The sequence below is a fragment of the Oryctolagus cuniculus genome, chromosome 18 (genome assembly GCF_964237555.1).
Source record: "Oryctolagus cuniculus chromosome 18, mOryCun1.1, whole genome shotgun sequence".
In the NCBI taxonomy this organism is placed as follows: Eukaryota; Metazoa; Chordata; class Mammalia; order Lagomorpha; family Leporidae; genus Oryctolagus; species Oryctolagus cuniculus.
Genome location: NC_091449.1, coordinates 48,882,384 through 48,897,620, shown reverse-complemented (window position 1 = coordinate 48,897,620; position 15,237 = coordinate 48,882,384). Strand labels below are relative to the sequence as shown.

The following is a 15,237-nucleotide window of genomic DNA, read 5'->3' as shown; positions in this document are numbered from 1 at the left end:
AAGATGCAAATTCCTGGGCCTTGAACAGGAATTTTCAATCTGGAGAATTTTTTTTTGCAGAAATATCACTTAATTCTTGGCTTGTCCATGATACTGTTGCCTGTATTACTTAGATATTATTTATTTTATTGAAATATATGTGTGTATGTATATATATAGTAATTATGTATTTATTGATCATTTCAAAAGAAAAACTTGAAAGGTGGAGAATTAAGTCTTTTGAAACATCAAACACTTGCCATCCTATTTCATCACTCCATAGATGAAATTGCAGTTTTACATTTCTTTTTTTAAGTTTTTATTAGGACAATAAAATCATATTGCAGAAAGCTGGGAAAACAGGTAGAAATGTCTAATTTCTCCAATTTGATGCAACAACTATTTTCCCATTGATATGGTCCCTTTGGGTCCCTGTTCAGAAGTATTTGACAATGTGTGCTGTGTCAGTGTTCTGGTTTGCAGCATTCAGTGTGATGCATAGGCAGAGAGACACTGAGCTGCTCTGGGCTCCTTCCTCCTGAGACAGGACTCATGGAGTGGCCCCCACACAAGAGTCCCATCCCAGGGAACTCAAGGCCGCCCGAGACATGAAGTGCAGAATAACCCGAGACCACGGCCCTGCTTATCAGCATCGCCAGCATCCCCCAAGCTGGTGCACCCAGTGTTTCTTGAGCCAGACTGTGTTTATTAACACCTCCTATGTGGAGCTGCCTTGAGGCATCCAGGTCGGCTGGGGGAGACAGACACATGCACAGCAATTGGAGCACTCGGAAACGCGGGCTGCGCTAGAGAGCGGTGAAGGAGGAAGCCCGGTCCTTGGCTGATCAGGGGACCTGATGGGTGTAAGTGAGGGACCATCTGGGAGACTTGCAGCCTCTGTTCATACTCCAGGCTTGCTCCCAGTGGAGCCAGCGGACTTCGAAAGCAAAGCAAATGCTGAAATACCAATGTTTGCAAGACATGTTGGGCAGTATCCTCAATCTGCACAGGGTGGCATTTTCTCCCCTTTTAAGCTTTTTTTTTTTTTTGTATTTTTGTCAGTATTCTAAAATATTTAAAAGATACCAAAAGACAGAAGACAAGGCAGCAAACACACACATGCACACCAGACAGACTTACATGAACGAATGATTTTGCCACATTGCCTTCCTGTTTTCCTAGGAAATACAGCCCTCCACTACGGAAGTCATCTCCACGACTTTTCCAGCTCATGCCAATGCTTGTTTTTTATTTTAAAGATTTATTTATTTATTTATTTGAAAGTCAGAGTTACACACAGAGGGGAGACAGAGAGGGAGAAAGAGAGAGAAGTGAGAGAGAGAGAGAGGTCTTCCATCCACTGGTTCACTCCCCATTTAGCCACTCCCCACTCCGCAGTTCCCCAGAACTGCGCCAATCTGAAGCCAGGAGCCAGGAGCTTCTTCCAGGTCTCCCATGTGGGTGCAGGGGCCCAAGGGCCATCTTCTACTGCTTTCCCAGACCATAGCAGAGAGCTGGATGGAAAGTGGAGCAGCCGGGTCTCAAATTGATGCCCATATGGGATGCTGGCACTTCAGGCCATGGTGTTAACCTGCTGCCCCACAGCGCTGGCTCCCCTCCATGCTTAGAGGGAATTACATTTTGAAGTTTGCCTGTGTCCTTGTCCATGTCCAGCTTCCATGACCTGTGCATGTGTGACATGCTTTGAGCATGTGCCACTGTGGCACATGTGTGTTATTCGGCAGCTCTCATTTTGACCTCTCAGTATTAGCTTCTCTAGATGCAGATTTTTCCATATGGATCATATAGAATCTGGGTTCTTTGTTTCAGCCATTGTAGAGCATATTTCATTGTTTGAAAATACCATGATTTAGTGACCTGTTCTCTTCTGGATGGACATTTGGGCTGCCACAGAATCATCCTTCCCTCTCTCTCCTTACACACATGTGCAAGAATTCCTTTAGGTCCTGTTCCTAAAGATGAATGACCTGAGTTCCCAGAAATGTGCATTTTCGGCTTCAGGACACCTTTCCAAAGGCTCTCCAAAGTGTTTGTGCACCTCCTCCTCCGTACCAGCGGTGCAAGTGCAGCAGACCCCATTTCTGTCTTGGTGCTATTGCATTGCAGCTTTTGACAATTTTATGGACACACAGCAGTATCTCATTGAGCTTTTTACTTACACTTCTCTGATTAATAGAGAACACTATTGCATTTTCATATGTTCACATGTAGAAGTTCTTTATGTATTCTGGGAAGAACCCTTTTTTGCTTATATGTGTTGAAAATATTTTCTCCAAATCTCTGGTTATATTTTAATGCTGTTTGCAGCAGCTTCTCTCTTACAGATATTTGTAAATCTTTCTTTGCTGTACTGGTGCATTACACATTTTGTTTATGGAATCCTTCCTGTCCTGGGGCCATAAATATATTCTCTAATATTTTCTTCCACAAGATTTAAGGTTTTATTTCTATATTTAAATCCATAACTCAAGAGGATTGAAAAAACTCTATTTTTAAACTGTGAAAAGTTCATGAAATTAAAATATACAACTTAATTACTGTAAATCAAACATGATGTAACGGCAACATATGTCAAGCAGTGAAACTTTGGGGCCAGAGTAACCCTTCATATGCCGCCTGCCAGTTACAGCCAGCTCGCTTCGCCCACGTCAGTTCCTATCCCAGCCATGATGCCAATTGCGTGGCTGCCTTTCCTTCTGGTTTTATGTAAGGTGCAAAATATCAGGGTCCTTAAAGCATGCAAGGGGTGACAGCAATTATCATCTGAGCATTTAAGAATTCTTTAACTCTGTCGTTCAGTTTTGCTTGTATTTTTTCACCCAAGTGGCCGTGGAATGATACAGCCTGCAATCTTTCACGTCTGACGTTTCTCAAATCCTCAGTCTGTGAGATTAGTCCAGGTGCGGTGTGGCATCATTTGTTCATTTTCTTGTCGGTATTTTTTGCCATTGGATGACTACTCCATAGTGCGTTTGTCCATTCCACTGCTGTTGAATGTTTGGATTGTCTGCTGCTGGAGGATACAGAGGTTGTTTTCATTTCTCTCCAGGTAGATGTTCAGCTCTCCCACTTTCCTCAGCACTCTGCGGTGGTATCTTTGTCATAAATCGAGCGTTGCCTATGTGTGGCCCCTTTTCTGGTTTCTGCTCTGTTACTTGGCTCTGCTTGTCTGTTCTTGCATCAACACCTTGATGACTTAAACTCATCGTCATCTGGAGGCACAGCAGAGCATGTCGTTCCTTTTGTTCTTTTTTTTTTTTAATTTTACAATGTGGCTTGTACTGTAGTTTTTAAAGATTTATTTACTTATTTGAAAGGTAGAGTTACAGAGAGGCAGAGGCAGAGAGAGAGAGGAGGGTGTTTCATCAGCTGGTTCACTCCCCAGATGGCCACAACGGCCGGAACTGTGCCAATCCGAAGCCAAGAGCCAGGAGCTTCTTCAGGGTCTCCCACGTGGGTGCAGGGGCCCAAGGGCTTGGGCCATCTTCTACTGCTTTCCCAGGCCACAGCAGAGAGCTGGATCGGAGGTGGAGAAGCCGGGACTAAATCCGGAGCCCATATGGGATGCCAGCACTGCAGGTAGCAGCTTTCTCTGCTACGCCACAGCACCAGCCCCTATTCCTTTTGTTCTTTGAATTTGTTTTCCACCTTCCTGTGTCTTCATAGTTTTAGTTTATAATTAACACCCACACACAAAAATTGGAAATCATCTGGATTTCAGTGTGTGTGTGTGTGTGTGCATGTGTGTTTGTGTGATGAAGTTAAGATGTAATTTAATTGTATTGTAATTGTATATTTTCAGGGATGGCCTATTGTCCAAACTCAGTTATAGGATATTTGTTGGCATATTATTATACCTACACCATTTTTCTCTGATTGAGGCAGTGGATCCTCATAATTCATAGGTTCTTTATTTGTAAATACACCTACCTGCTAAAATTTGTTTTTAGACAATGTTAGTTTGAAATTCAGAGCAACACACACACACACACACACACACACACGTCTGCTGCCTCCTAGAGTGTGTGTGAACAGGAATTTGGATAGGAAGCAGAGGCAGAACTTGGATCCAGGCACACCAAGATGTCATGCAGTCATTCCCAGCTGTGACTTAACCCGCTGTACCACACTGCCCGCCCCCGAGGTTTGTTTATTACTGTACAGCTGATACTCAGGGCCCCTCACGGCCATTCATCAACACGCGCAGGGCATCAGAAATCTGAGTCAGTCGACAGACACACTCCCTGCTGAAGTCAAGCAAGGTGATGCTGCGCCTGCTTGCTTCAGCTCTTCCTGTAACCAAGTGTCTTTTCTGAGATCTTTGAAGTCCCACATTTTTCTTATTTGTGTGCTTTTTGTTGGTGACTTTGCGATCTCAAGTGGCCCTCAGCATGGTGTTGAAGTGCGGTGTAGTATGCCTAAGCACGAGAAGGCTGTGATGTGTTTCATGGAGAAACATGTGGTTGTTGGAAGAGCCCCACTGAGGCACGAGTCACAGTGCCGCTTGCCATGAGTTTAGTGCTGCTTGACGGTGGTTAGTAAGTAAGGTGCCTTTAAACAGACACACTCCAGGTTATGTGTTGAGGAGCTGATGAACCTGTTGCAACCAAAGGCTTGCAGGATCTTAACTCCATGTTTTCCGTAGGAGAAACCGCTCAGTATTTCCTAATTTAATATTCATTGTATATTTCTTAAGCAAACCTCCTATGAATAAAGAGAATTGACTGTATTTGACTAATGCAGCCTTTTCTATTCCTTTGCTTTCAAACTTTGTGGAACTCATTTTAAAATTAATTAATTAAATTTATTTTCATAAGTTAGAGACATACACAGAGACAATGACAGACAGAGAAAGTCTTCCTTCCGCTGGTTCACTTAAATGGCCACAGTAGTTGGGACCGTGCCAGGCCGCCTCTGCTTCTGATCTGTCTTCCTGTGGATGTGCACTGTGGGAGGTAGCAGATGATGGCTCAAGTGTTTGGGTCCCTGCCACCCATGCGAGAGACCCGGAGGGAATTCCTGGCTCCTGGCTTTGGCCTGGCCCTGGACGCTGTGGGCATTTGGGGAGAGAACAAGCAGATGGAAGGCAGGTGCTCTCCCTTTCAAATAAGTGAAAAAGAGAAGATGTAGAAACAGAACGGGCTTGCAGAGAGCAGACATGAAACAGCCAGGTGCTTCCAGATCACCCTGTCCCCTTCTTGCACCAGCCACTGGCATTCTCTCTGTCTCTTTGTTTGTCCCTTCTCACCTCCACAGGCAATGGCTCGGAGGCCCATACTGGATGTCACTCAGAAGGGTGCTGCTGGGTCACTGTGGATCCAGTGTCCTCTTGCTATGGGAGGTGTTGAGGACAAGGCTGTGTCCAGGACGTGCTCCCGTACAAAGGGAACTGGGGCCCGAGGCACAGACCCCTCCCCTGACTTGGTGCTGATCATCTCCTGGGTGACGCAGTGGCCCAGGAATTCATGAAACCTTTGTCTGTGTCTACCTTGGAAAATGAGGGAAAAATGTGGCCGCGGCATGCAGGGGTTTGGGGAGGATATAATTCAGCCTGGAATCCTAGGGGTGCTCTAGGAAAAAATCCATTCCAAGGCCTTCTCCTGGTGCCGGCAATCCCAATGTGAGCTTGTTTTGCGAGGCGGGCAGGAATTCTGCCATGTCTCCTTTGCTTTAGAACTTGCTACTCTGTAGAGATTTAAAACTCATTAGGGAATGGCTTAAGAAGTTAATAACCTGTTACTATTCCGGAGAATTACATTTGATGTTGTTTATAGCTATTTGGCTGACAAGAACACATACATTAAGATTGGGAGCCAATTCTTATTCATGCCACTTATTGAAGGCAAATCATCCAATAGTAAACAGATATCATTAATCTTAAACTTATATGGGGAGAGTCTCATTTTTTAAAATTAATTGTACTTGTGGGACTCTGTTTCTTTAAAGAAAACTAGAATGTTAAAATAGTGCAATAATAGGACAAACTTTGCATATCTGGTACAGAATTTGATTTGTGTGGGAAAAAGCAAAATTGTCTATGAAATGTAACCAGGAAAAGCAACGTGGATTACTAGGAGCACATGATTAGGGAAGCTTGGACATGGGCTGGCTGCTTCTTTTCCCCATCAAGCCAGAGCACTGGTGAGCAGGTATTTGATTTGGTTTTAATTATCACATTAGTGTTGGTCATGATTTCTTTTTTTTTAATTTTATTTTATTTAATGAACATAAATTTCCAAAGTACAGCTTATGGATTACAATAGCTTCCCCCCTCCCCATAACTTCCCTCCCACCCACAACACTCCCCTCTCCCACTCCCTCTCCCCTTCCATTCACATCAAGATTAATTTTCAATTATCTTTATATACAGAAGATCAATTTAGCATATATTAAGTAAAGATTTCAACAGTTTGCACCCACACAGAAACACAAAGTGTAAAATACTATTTGAGTACTAGTTATAGCATTAATTAAACACCTAAGAGTAATTGTGTATTAATTACAGAGTTCAACCAATAGTTTTAAGTAGAACATAAAAAATACTAAAAGGGTAAAGTATTAAGTTATTTTTTTCCTTTTTCTTTTTTTTGTTTGTTATATAGTTTTTTTATTTAATAAATGTGAATTTACAAAGTACAACTTTTGTATTGTTGTGGCTTCCCCCCCCAACCTCCCTCCCTCCCGTGGCCCTCCCCTCTCCCACTCCCTCTCCCATCCCGCCCTTCATCGAGTTTCATTTTCAATTACCTTCATATACTGAAGATCAACTTAGTATACACTAAGCAAGGATTTCAACAGGCTGCACTCACACAACCACACAAGGTATAGGGTATTGTTAAACTAGTAGTGTTATTTTTAAGTTTCATAGTAGAACACATTAAGGACAGAGATCCTATGTGGGGAACATGTACCCAGTGACTCCCGTTGTTGATTTAACAATTGGCACTCTTATTTATGACGTCAGCAATCACCTGAGACTCTTGCTATGAGCTGTCTAGGCTATGGAAGCCCCTTGAGTTCACCGACTCTGAACTTGTTTAGTCAAGGCCGTATCACAGTGGAGGTTCCTTCCTCCCTTCAGAGAAAGGCGCCTTACTCCTTGATGGCCTGTTCCTTCTGCTGGGGTCTTGTTCACTAGGATCTTTCATTTAGATTTTTTTTTTCCATGAGTGACTTTTAAGCTACAGGCAGGGATACTGGATTTGGAAGACTTTCTCTTCCACCCTTACCCTGGTGAGTATATAAATATTTGTTTCCCAGATACCATGGCTGTCTGTTTAGGGAGAAATCACACAAAGATGGTCCTTTCTCAATGCAATAATTCTAGGTTCTTTTTGAAACCATGTCATTTGTTTCATATCATTGGCTATGGTTTATTCATTTACCGTTTGTTAAAGACACTTAAATGCGAGTTTGGTAGGAACTCAGAAATTTGTCTTTCCTGTTGCTTTACAAGTTAGCATGGGAGACAAACATGAAAACTATTTCCAAAACAATTACATTGTCCCTAGATACATAATAGCCATGCCTATGAAGTTTTATGTTGAAAACGGTGATAGGAGCTTGCAGAAAAAGGAGAGCAAATCCTTTCAAGGGTGAGGGTGTGGAGAGGGAAACTCTGGGTTGGCTTTTTTTAAAAATATATTTGAGAGGCAGAGAGATAGAGATCTCCTGTCTGCTGTCACTCCCCAGTTGCCTGCAGCTGATCAAGACTGAGCCAGGCTGATGCCTGAAGCTGGGACCTCAGTCCAGCTGCCGGAGCCGCCGCTGTGGTCCCTCAGGTTCTACGTCAGCAGGAAGCTGGGGTCAGGAGCAAGAACCAGAGTCAGGTCTCAAGCCCAGGTGCAGGGTTTACCTGGCATCGCAACCATGAGGCAAGAGGCCCAGCTCTGTGCTGACATGGCTGCGTGGATGGAGTTCACCAGGGGAGACGGGAGAGTGGCCTGAGTCGTGGGGGGTGGGGGGAGCACGGAGCACTGAGCAGGGAGAGGGCGCCCGGGAGGCTGGAGGGATGGGAAGGCTGGTGCTGGAGAAGCAAGGCACTTGTTGCCTTTCATGTGCTGTCACTGCCTCATGCTCTCCACGCTGGCTCTTCCTGCACCAGAGACAGGGCCTCCCTGCCCGCCCCCGCCACTTGCTCCTGTCTTCCACGTTGCACCCAAAGGGATCTTTCTGAGACCTAACCTGTGTTGCTCCCCGTGACCCCTGGGATTAAGTCCAGTGGCCCACAGGGAAGCTGCTGACCTCTCAGACCCCACGTCCTATCGACCTCCCTCCGACTCAACGAGCTCGCCCTCCGGCATCTTCCTCCCACCTTGTTCGGCATCCGAGCCTTCGCACACACGGGTCCTGCTGCCTGGCAGAGTCCATTCTCTGCAGTAAGCATCCTTCCTTCCCCCGTGCACCTGCCTCCCGCGTGTTCTCCCGGTCGTCTGTTCCCTTGTTTCATGGCCCTGTAGTTACCTCTCTCCCCTGACAGCGTGTGTCATTTGTCCGTCATCCTCAGCAGAATGCCAGCACCGTGAAAGGAGGGATGATGCTGGTCTTGCTCACAGCTGCAAACCAGTACCCGGCCTTGTGACAGGCGCCTCCTGCGTTCTGGAAAATCACTTTGGGAGAAAATAGATGAAGGGACTTATTCCAGACGGTCCTGTGTGCCAGGCTCTCGGCTTTAGACCCGAGCCTTTGAACAACAGGAAGCCAACAGAGATATTTAACTGGGCCTGCATTGAGCGTGGAATGGGTCTGCCTGCCACAGGAAATTAAGTTTAAAATATTTTCAGTAATTTTACTCCTACTATGACTTCACTGGCATCTCTCTGTGGTGATGGGATGATGGGAGCAAAAAGCGATTTTTATTTCTCGAGTAAAGCAGAAAACCTATTCCTGCAGGGCCTTCCATGCTCACAGTGAAAGTGGACCGACTGGCCCCGTCCAGACAGGAGGGAGAGCTGGTTAGCGGGAGGGGCGACGGGTCACTGACGGCAGAGGGGTCTCTGGTTTGCAATTTGAAGGGGACATAAAATGCTGGCTGGCTGTCACAGGACACCGGGCTGAGCTGCAGAAAACTGTTAAACCTCCCTGTTGCAATATAAATATGGGATGAAAGTTGATTAACCAATTTTATGTTGTTATCTGAGCCTTCAATCCATTTGCACTTGAATTAAAATGACAGAAATTGGGTTTTGGCTGGACAGACATTTTTCAACAGGCAGTGCAGGTAGAAGAAAAAGAGGTTTCAATTCTTTCTCACCTGAAGTCTTTATCTGGCAGAGGATTTTCTGTGATGTCGCCTTCCTTGATTTCTGTGAATGACTGGCAGGGTGTAGCACGAGGGCTCAGAACACACAGGCTGCAGCGGGCAGGGGCATCTCCTGCGTTTTCCCCCAGAGCCAGAGGATTCTTGCTGCCCTGGCTGTGTTCTCTTAACTGGATTACTGCAGCGGCCTCTCGGCGGGCTCTGCCCTGGTCCACCTGTGTCCGACTGCTGGGACTGCTGTCTTAGCTTTTTATTACGACAGCAAAATGCCGGAGGTTTGATGAAGAGAGATCTTCCAGTTTGGGAGGTTCAAGTCCAAGATCAGGTAGCCCCCATTGGGTTGGCATGCGGTGAAGGCAGCTGCTGGTGGTGGCAGAGCATATGTGGAGGAAGGGTCACCTGGTGAGCCAGGAGGCATGGAGAGGTTGGGCCCAACTCAGGCTCCTGTAACTCCTTTTCTTGAAAGAGATACTGTCCCAGGACACACCTCCAGTCACCTGAGGACCTTCCACGACTTCCACCACGTGCACCTCCTAAAAGTTCCACCATATCTCAATAGCTCCATCCTGGGGACAAAGTCTTGAACACATGGGCCTTTGGGGGTCATTAAACATCCAAACTAATATCTAAGGCATTGCACCTCCCACCAATCAGCCACAGGAGTGTTTCTCCTGTGCACGTGTGGAGCGACCACACTCTTGCTCAAAGCCTCTCCACTGATTTATAAATTAAGCCCATACTAGAACTCTTTGGCGTTGATTACATCAAAGACTTAGCCCACCTGCCTACACATCTAGATCACTCTTTCCTCTCTATCATCCTTCCCTTTTGACATGCCCAACCCTAATCTATTCTCTTTTCCTTAAAGCTTTATTTGAAAGGAAGGGAGGAAGGAAGGGGTGGGGGGGGGGGAGAGAGAGAGAGAGAGAGAGAGAGGTAGAGGGAGAAGGAGAGAGAGATGTTTTCGCCTGCTGGCTCACTCTCCAGATGCCTGCAATAGCATAGTCAGGGTTGAGCCAGGCTGAAGCCAGGAGTCAGGAACTCCATCTGGATCCCACAAGGTGGCAGGAACCTAACTTGAACCATCATCTGCTGCCTCCAGCATGCATTAGCAGGAAGCTGATTGGACTTAACCCAGGTACTTTGTATGGCATGGAGAGGTCCCAGAGTGGCTGCTCAACCCAGCACATGATAACATTTGCCACCCCCAACCCCACTGTGTTTTCCAAAACTCACCTGTCTATGTACTCACCCCGTCAGTTTTTCTCTTCTTCAGTTTTCCTGCCGTCTGTGGTCTGACATCTATCCCCAGCCTCAAATCTTGATTTGAGTTGCTGGTTCTATCCTCTGCCTCTGGCTTTGACTTCCAAGAGTAACTGCCTACCTGCCCTGCGTACTGCATAGCTCGGAGTTTGCATCAGCCCTGTGATGAAGCTCATCCTACGTCAATGTTAACTCCCTGTTTCTCCCCGGATCAACACAAAACCCATTGACTTGGCCTTCAAGCTTCTTCATACCTTGATTGCCCTTGGCCTGGGCCCTGCAGGACAGCTTTACACTCCAGCTCTTCTACATCAGTTGCAGCTTCGGCCGTGAGCTTGACCTTTCCTTGACGAACAGTGGCACCCAGTTGTTCTTTAGTGGGGCTTCTGAGGAGCTGTGAGAATCCTTCACATTCAGATTCCAAAATCAGGACTGGGTTCAACACCCGGCTCTCCTAGCATCTGTATGAGCTGTGAGCTTTGACACACTGTTTAACCCTACTGTGTCTCAAACCACTCATTTGAAAATGAGAATAATAGCCCTGGCTTCCATGGAGAGCTGCCGCTGTGTGGGTTCTGGATGCCCTGGTACCAGCACGTTTCCACCAGATCGCACAACACGTAAGTGCACCTGCCTGGTCCCCTCAGACCTGGGTGACGGCTGGGCAAGTTGCCTCGGGAGCTTGAGAGAAGTCAGCTCAGTCCTGATGCTCTTACACCTGAAGTCAGTGCACCCAGTGCTCAGAGAGGATCGGCCCCAAGTAATGGGACCACCTGCTCCCATGGAGGCCACGTGCGGGCTGCTCTGCGAGCTACAGACTCAGAGATGCATTCTGGCGGCCCTGCGGCTCTTGTTCCGTGTGGGCAGAATGGACGGATATCAGCCTGGAGTGGTTCTGTGGTCACCGGCTTTGCTGGAGGATTTGAGTGAGTGGGAGATGGGAATAGTATAGACATGAAGATGTAGGCTCATTATAAAAGGTTATGGTTCCAGCTTTAGAATTCTTGACCACATTGCCCAGGGAATTCCACTAGCAAACCCCTGAGCTGAGACAATTTTTTTGGCACTAAAGAAGGAGGGATTGGGGCTCTCCAGAGAGCACATGAATGATTTCTGCACATCCTTCCGAGGAGAACTGAGTGCTGCCCCCAGCCTGCCTACCCCTTGGCTTGACTCAGTCCCAGTTCTACACACCTGATGAGCAGGAAGACGCAAAAGTCACCCCTGGACTTCCAGCTGCAAGGGAGTCTGACAAAGACAGATTTTAGATTTCTGACATTTGCATGAGTGAAAGGAGTTTCAGTGTGTGTTGAGAAAACTTTGTGTGTCACAGTGGTCAGCTTCCTGGACAGCTGGGAATCGGGAGAGCAGCACAGTCGTCCTGTAACTTCGGAGCCTAGAACAAGGGCAGGTGTGCAGCGGGAGGGAATCAGTGAGTCTAGAAAAATTTTGTCTTCTTCCGTTGCTCTTTGCCTTTGTCAGAAAGCAAATTGTTGGTGGGAGTTTAGGCTCAGAAAGACATAGGATGGCAGTTCCAAAAGTGCTTGGGAAATGTGTGTTATGAAAAGTTGTCTGTGGATTTCAAATGCTTTTGCATCAAAATAAACTTAACTTTAGTTTAATTTCCCATGAACTTTTAAAATTCCCTCACGTGTGGCCTGAATGTGCGTCTCTTTCCCTCCTTCCTCTTCCCTCCCCCTTCTCTCTTTCCTCCCTCCCTCCTTAGCTTCCACCAGCAGGAAACTGGCTCCTGAGGACACACAGGAGAACCCTCCAAGCCCAGTCCAGGACACACTGTGCCGCTTTTAATTAAACACCTTCCCGAGGAAGTCCCCTGTGCTGCGGGATTATCGGGCCTGGATGAGCGGGTCATCCACACTCGGATCTTGTACTGATGGGACACCTGTTCTAGGAGATGACCTTGCCCTTCGGGGACGGCCACGCTTTTGTCTTCAGAAGCCTCTGCGTTCTCCTTGTTGGGAGGACTTGTGTGTATTTTCCATTCCGTTCTCTCCAGGCCACTGCAGGCTGGAGAAGTTCATGTGCCCTTTTCAAGATATGAAATACATGCCTAATTTGTAACGTTGGTGCATCCCATTTTCCCTGATAACCCCTAAGCAGCGCTTTTAATAACGGGCTTTGGTGGAAACAGACTCAGGCATTGTGTTGCTGGCTCTAGATTGCGGGGCTGGTGGCCTGGCTGGGAGCCCTCAGAGAAATCTCTTTCCCTCTCTGCTCCAGGTCGTTCATGTTGCCAAGTAGAATTCCTTACGCGCTTTCACTTCTGACCAGAAATCCCTGGAGAGAACTCAGTGCTGACCCTGCAAGGTCCAGGGGCAAGGGTGGGGCCTCTGCATCGCAGGGCCTGTGTCGGGGAGGGCAGAGGACAGGGGTCACCAGTTCAACGGGGCTCTTGCGCTAGGGAAGGAAGGCTCATATGTCCATCTTTCTATGTCAGGCTCATCTCTGCCAACCCTACCCTGATGGCTAGAACAGAGCTGCTTAGGGGTCATGGTTACTGTGCCCAACAGGCAGGGGCTTGGCTTCACGCTCTGCCTCCCTGTGGCTCTGCCAGGACTTTCTCGTCCTTTCCAAGCTAGGAAAGTAACCCAGCCAAGTCTGGGACCCTTTGTAGACACAGCCGTATTCTTCTCTCTTAAAGGAACCTGCAGCCATTCCTAAGTTCTTGCACCAAGATGAGGCTTAGTCAAAGCCAAACCTGGGGCTGGCACTGCAGTGTAGCGGGTAAAGTCGCCACATGCAATGCTGGCATCCCATATGGGCGCCAGTTCAAGTCCCGGCTACTCCACTTCTAATCCAGCTCTCTGTTGTGGCCTGGGAAAGCAGTAGAAGATAGCCCAAGTCCTTGGGCCCCTGCACTCACATGGGAGACCTGGAAGAAGCTCCTGGCTCCTGGCTTTGGATGGGTGCAGCTCCGGCCATTGCGGTCGATTGGGGAGTAAACCATTGGATGGAAGACCTCTCCCTCCCTCCCTCCCTCCCTCCCTCCCTCCCTCCCTCTCTCTCTCTCTCTCTCTCTCTCTCTCTTTCTCTCTCTCTCTCTCTCTGCCTCTCCTTCTCTCTCTGTGTAACTCTTGACTTTCAAGTAAAATAAATTAAAAAAAAAAAAAAGCCAAACCTGTAGTTTTTAAAGCAGCTGTACAAAAACCCAATAAGAAATAAGCAAACGCACACACACACACAAGGCAGACTCAATGTCAGCTGCTAATGTTAATAAAGTGAAAAAGAATTCCCAGTCTACCAATTTTCCTTCACTACAAAGATCTTCCCAGGTGCAGGAGTGCAGGGATGACGTGCAGGGTGACCGGGCCCCTCCCAGGGTCTGTCAGTCTGTGTCAGTTCACAGGCCCTGTTCTCTGGCAGTGTGGACGTTCGAGGCAGCAGCAGGTGAGGGCGTCCTGGCCATAGCCATGTGCAGAGTGCCCACAAGCCACGCCAGGTACAGGGGTAGGATAAATGCTAAAAAATGATCCTTACAAAAGGATTTTGGGAATTCTTCTGTCAGCTCGCAGGACTACTTCAGGGCGAGTGAAAATAATTGAGGATAAATCAGACGCATTGATCAGCTATCATGTGCCTGAAATCATTTTGCAGGCAAGGTCCACGGCAGTTATGAAAACTGATGAAAAGCCCTGCCCTCGGAGAGCTGAGACTCGAGGGGAGCACACGGAACCAAGCCGTGGGAGGGACAGGCGCCGGAGCCACTGGAACTGCGCGTCTTGGATTCTGGTGTCTCACAGTCAGTCCCCCCAGGCTACATCTTCCTGTCTCTGCCTCCAGATAGAGGGGGGCAATCTAGCCACCATCCCCACTCCTGTCTCCATCTGAGGGTCCCTGACTGACGAAGAAGATGCTCAAACAGCATAAAGGCCCCTTGTAAGTGACAGGCCCATTTCTCATATGAGAACAGCAGAGCAAGACAGTTCCAGCTCAGGGATTTGCAGGCCCACGGAGCTGGGAGGAGACCAGCACGGAGGGACACGGGCACACGGAGTTAGTCCATGATTGAAGTATAACTCGGGGAGGCTGACGTGACACACCTGGACTAGAACCAAGGCAAGGTTGCCTCATGCACCCCAGGCAGGTGGCTTTCCTGGGGGCTTGACTGCCTGTCCCTGGAGCCACCTGTCCCTCCAGCCTCTGCAGCCGTAGCTCCACAGGACTTGTCGAGATCCAGTCTTGTTTTTTCTTCTTAAGATATTGGGTCTTTGGGAACTGGCGCCACCGCTGCCAGCACCTTCAGTTTGCCTGGTCTTATCTGAGCGGCCTTGTCTGGGTTCTTCATGATTTGAACCATTCTCCCTCTCTCCCCAATGTCCCCTCCGCTATGTCTACAGTGCACACACACACACACACACACACTCATTTCTGACCTTTACTTCAGCTCTGGCACCCCCTGCTCTTGGGAGGCCTTGTGTGTATATCTTTCTCTTATTGCGATATCCCACATCTTCAAGGCCATCTCCATCTCCCAGGAAGCCTTTATCTGTCTACTCACGCCCTGCAGTGCCTAAGTGCCTGGCATCACACTAAAGCTCGGACATCCACCATTTTGCTCTACATTCCCGCAGTTCTGTGAGGTTGGAATCCTTGCCTCCATTTTACAGGTGTGAAAACTGAGGCCCAGGGAAGTCAGACATTGCTCAAGGGAGAAGGAGCTCTAGCAGCTGTGTCTATACCACTCTGCCTCGCCG

General features: G+C 47.7%; 1 long non-coding RNA gene across 2 annotated transcripts in view; it reads left to right on the top strand.

Annotated features, from left to right (window-relative positions):
- LOC100340747 (uncharacterized) overlaps positions 1 to 15,237 on the top strand; it is a 180,062-nt gene that overhangs the window by 32,272 nt on the left and 132,553 nt on the right. The gene's annotated exons all lie outside the window — the stretch shown is intronic.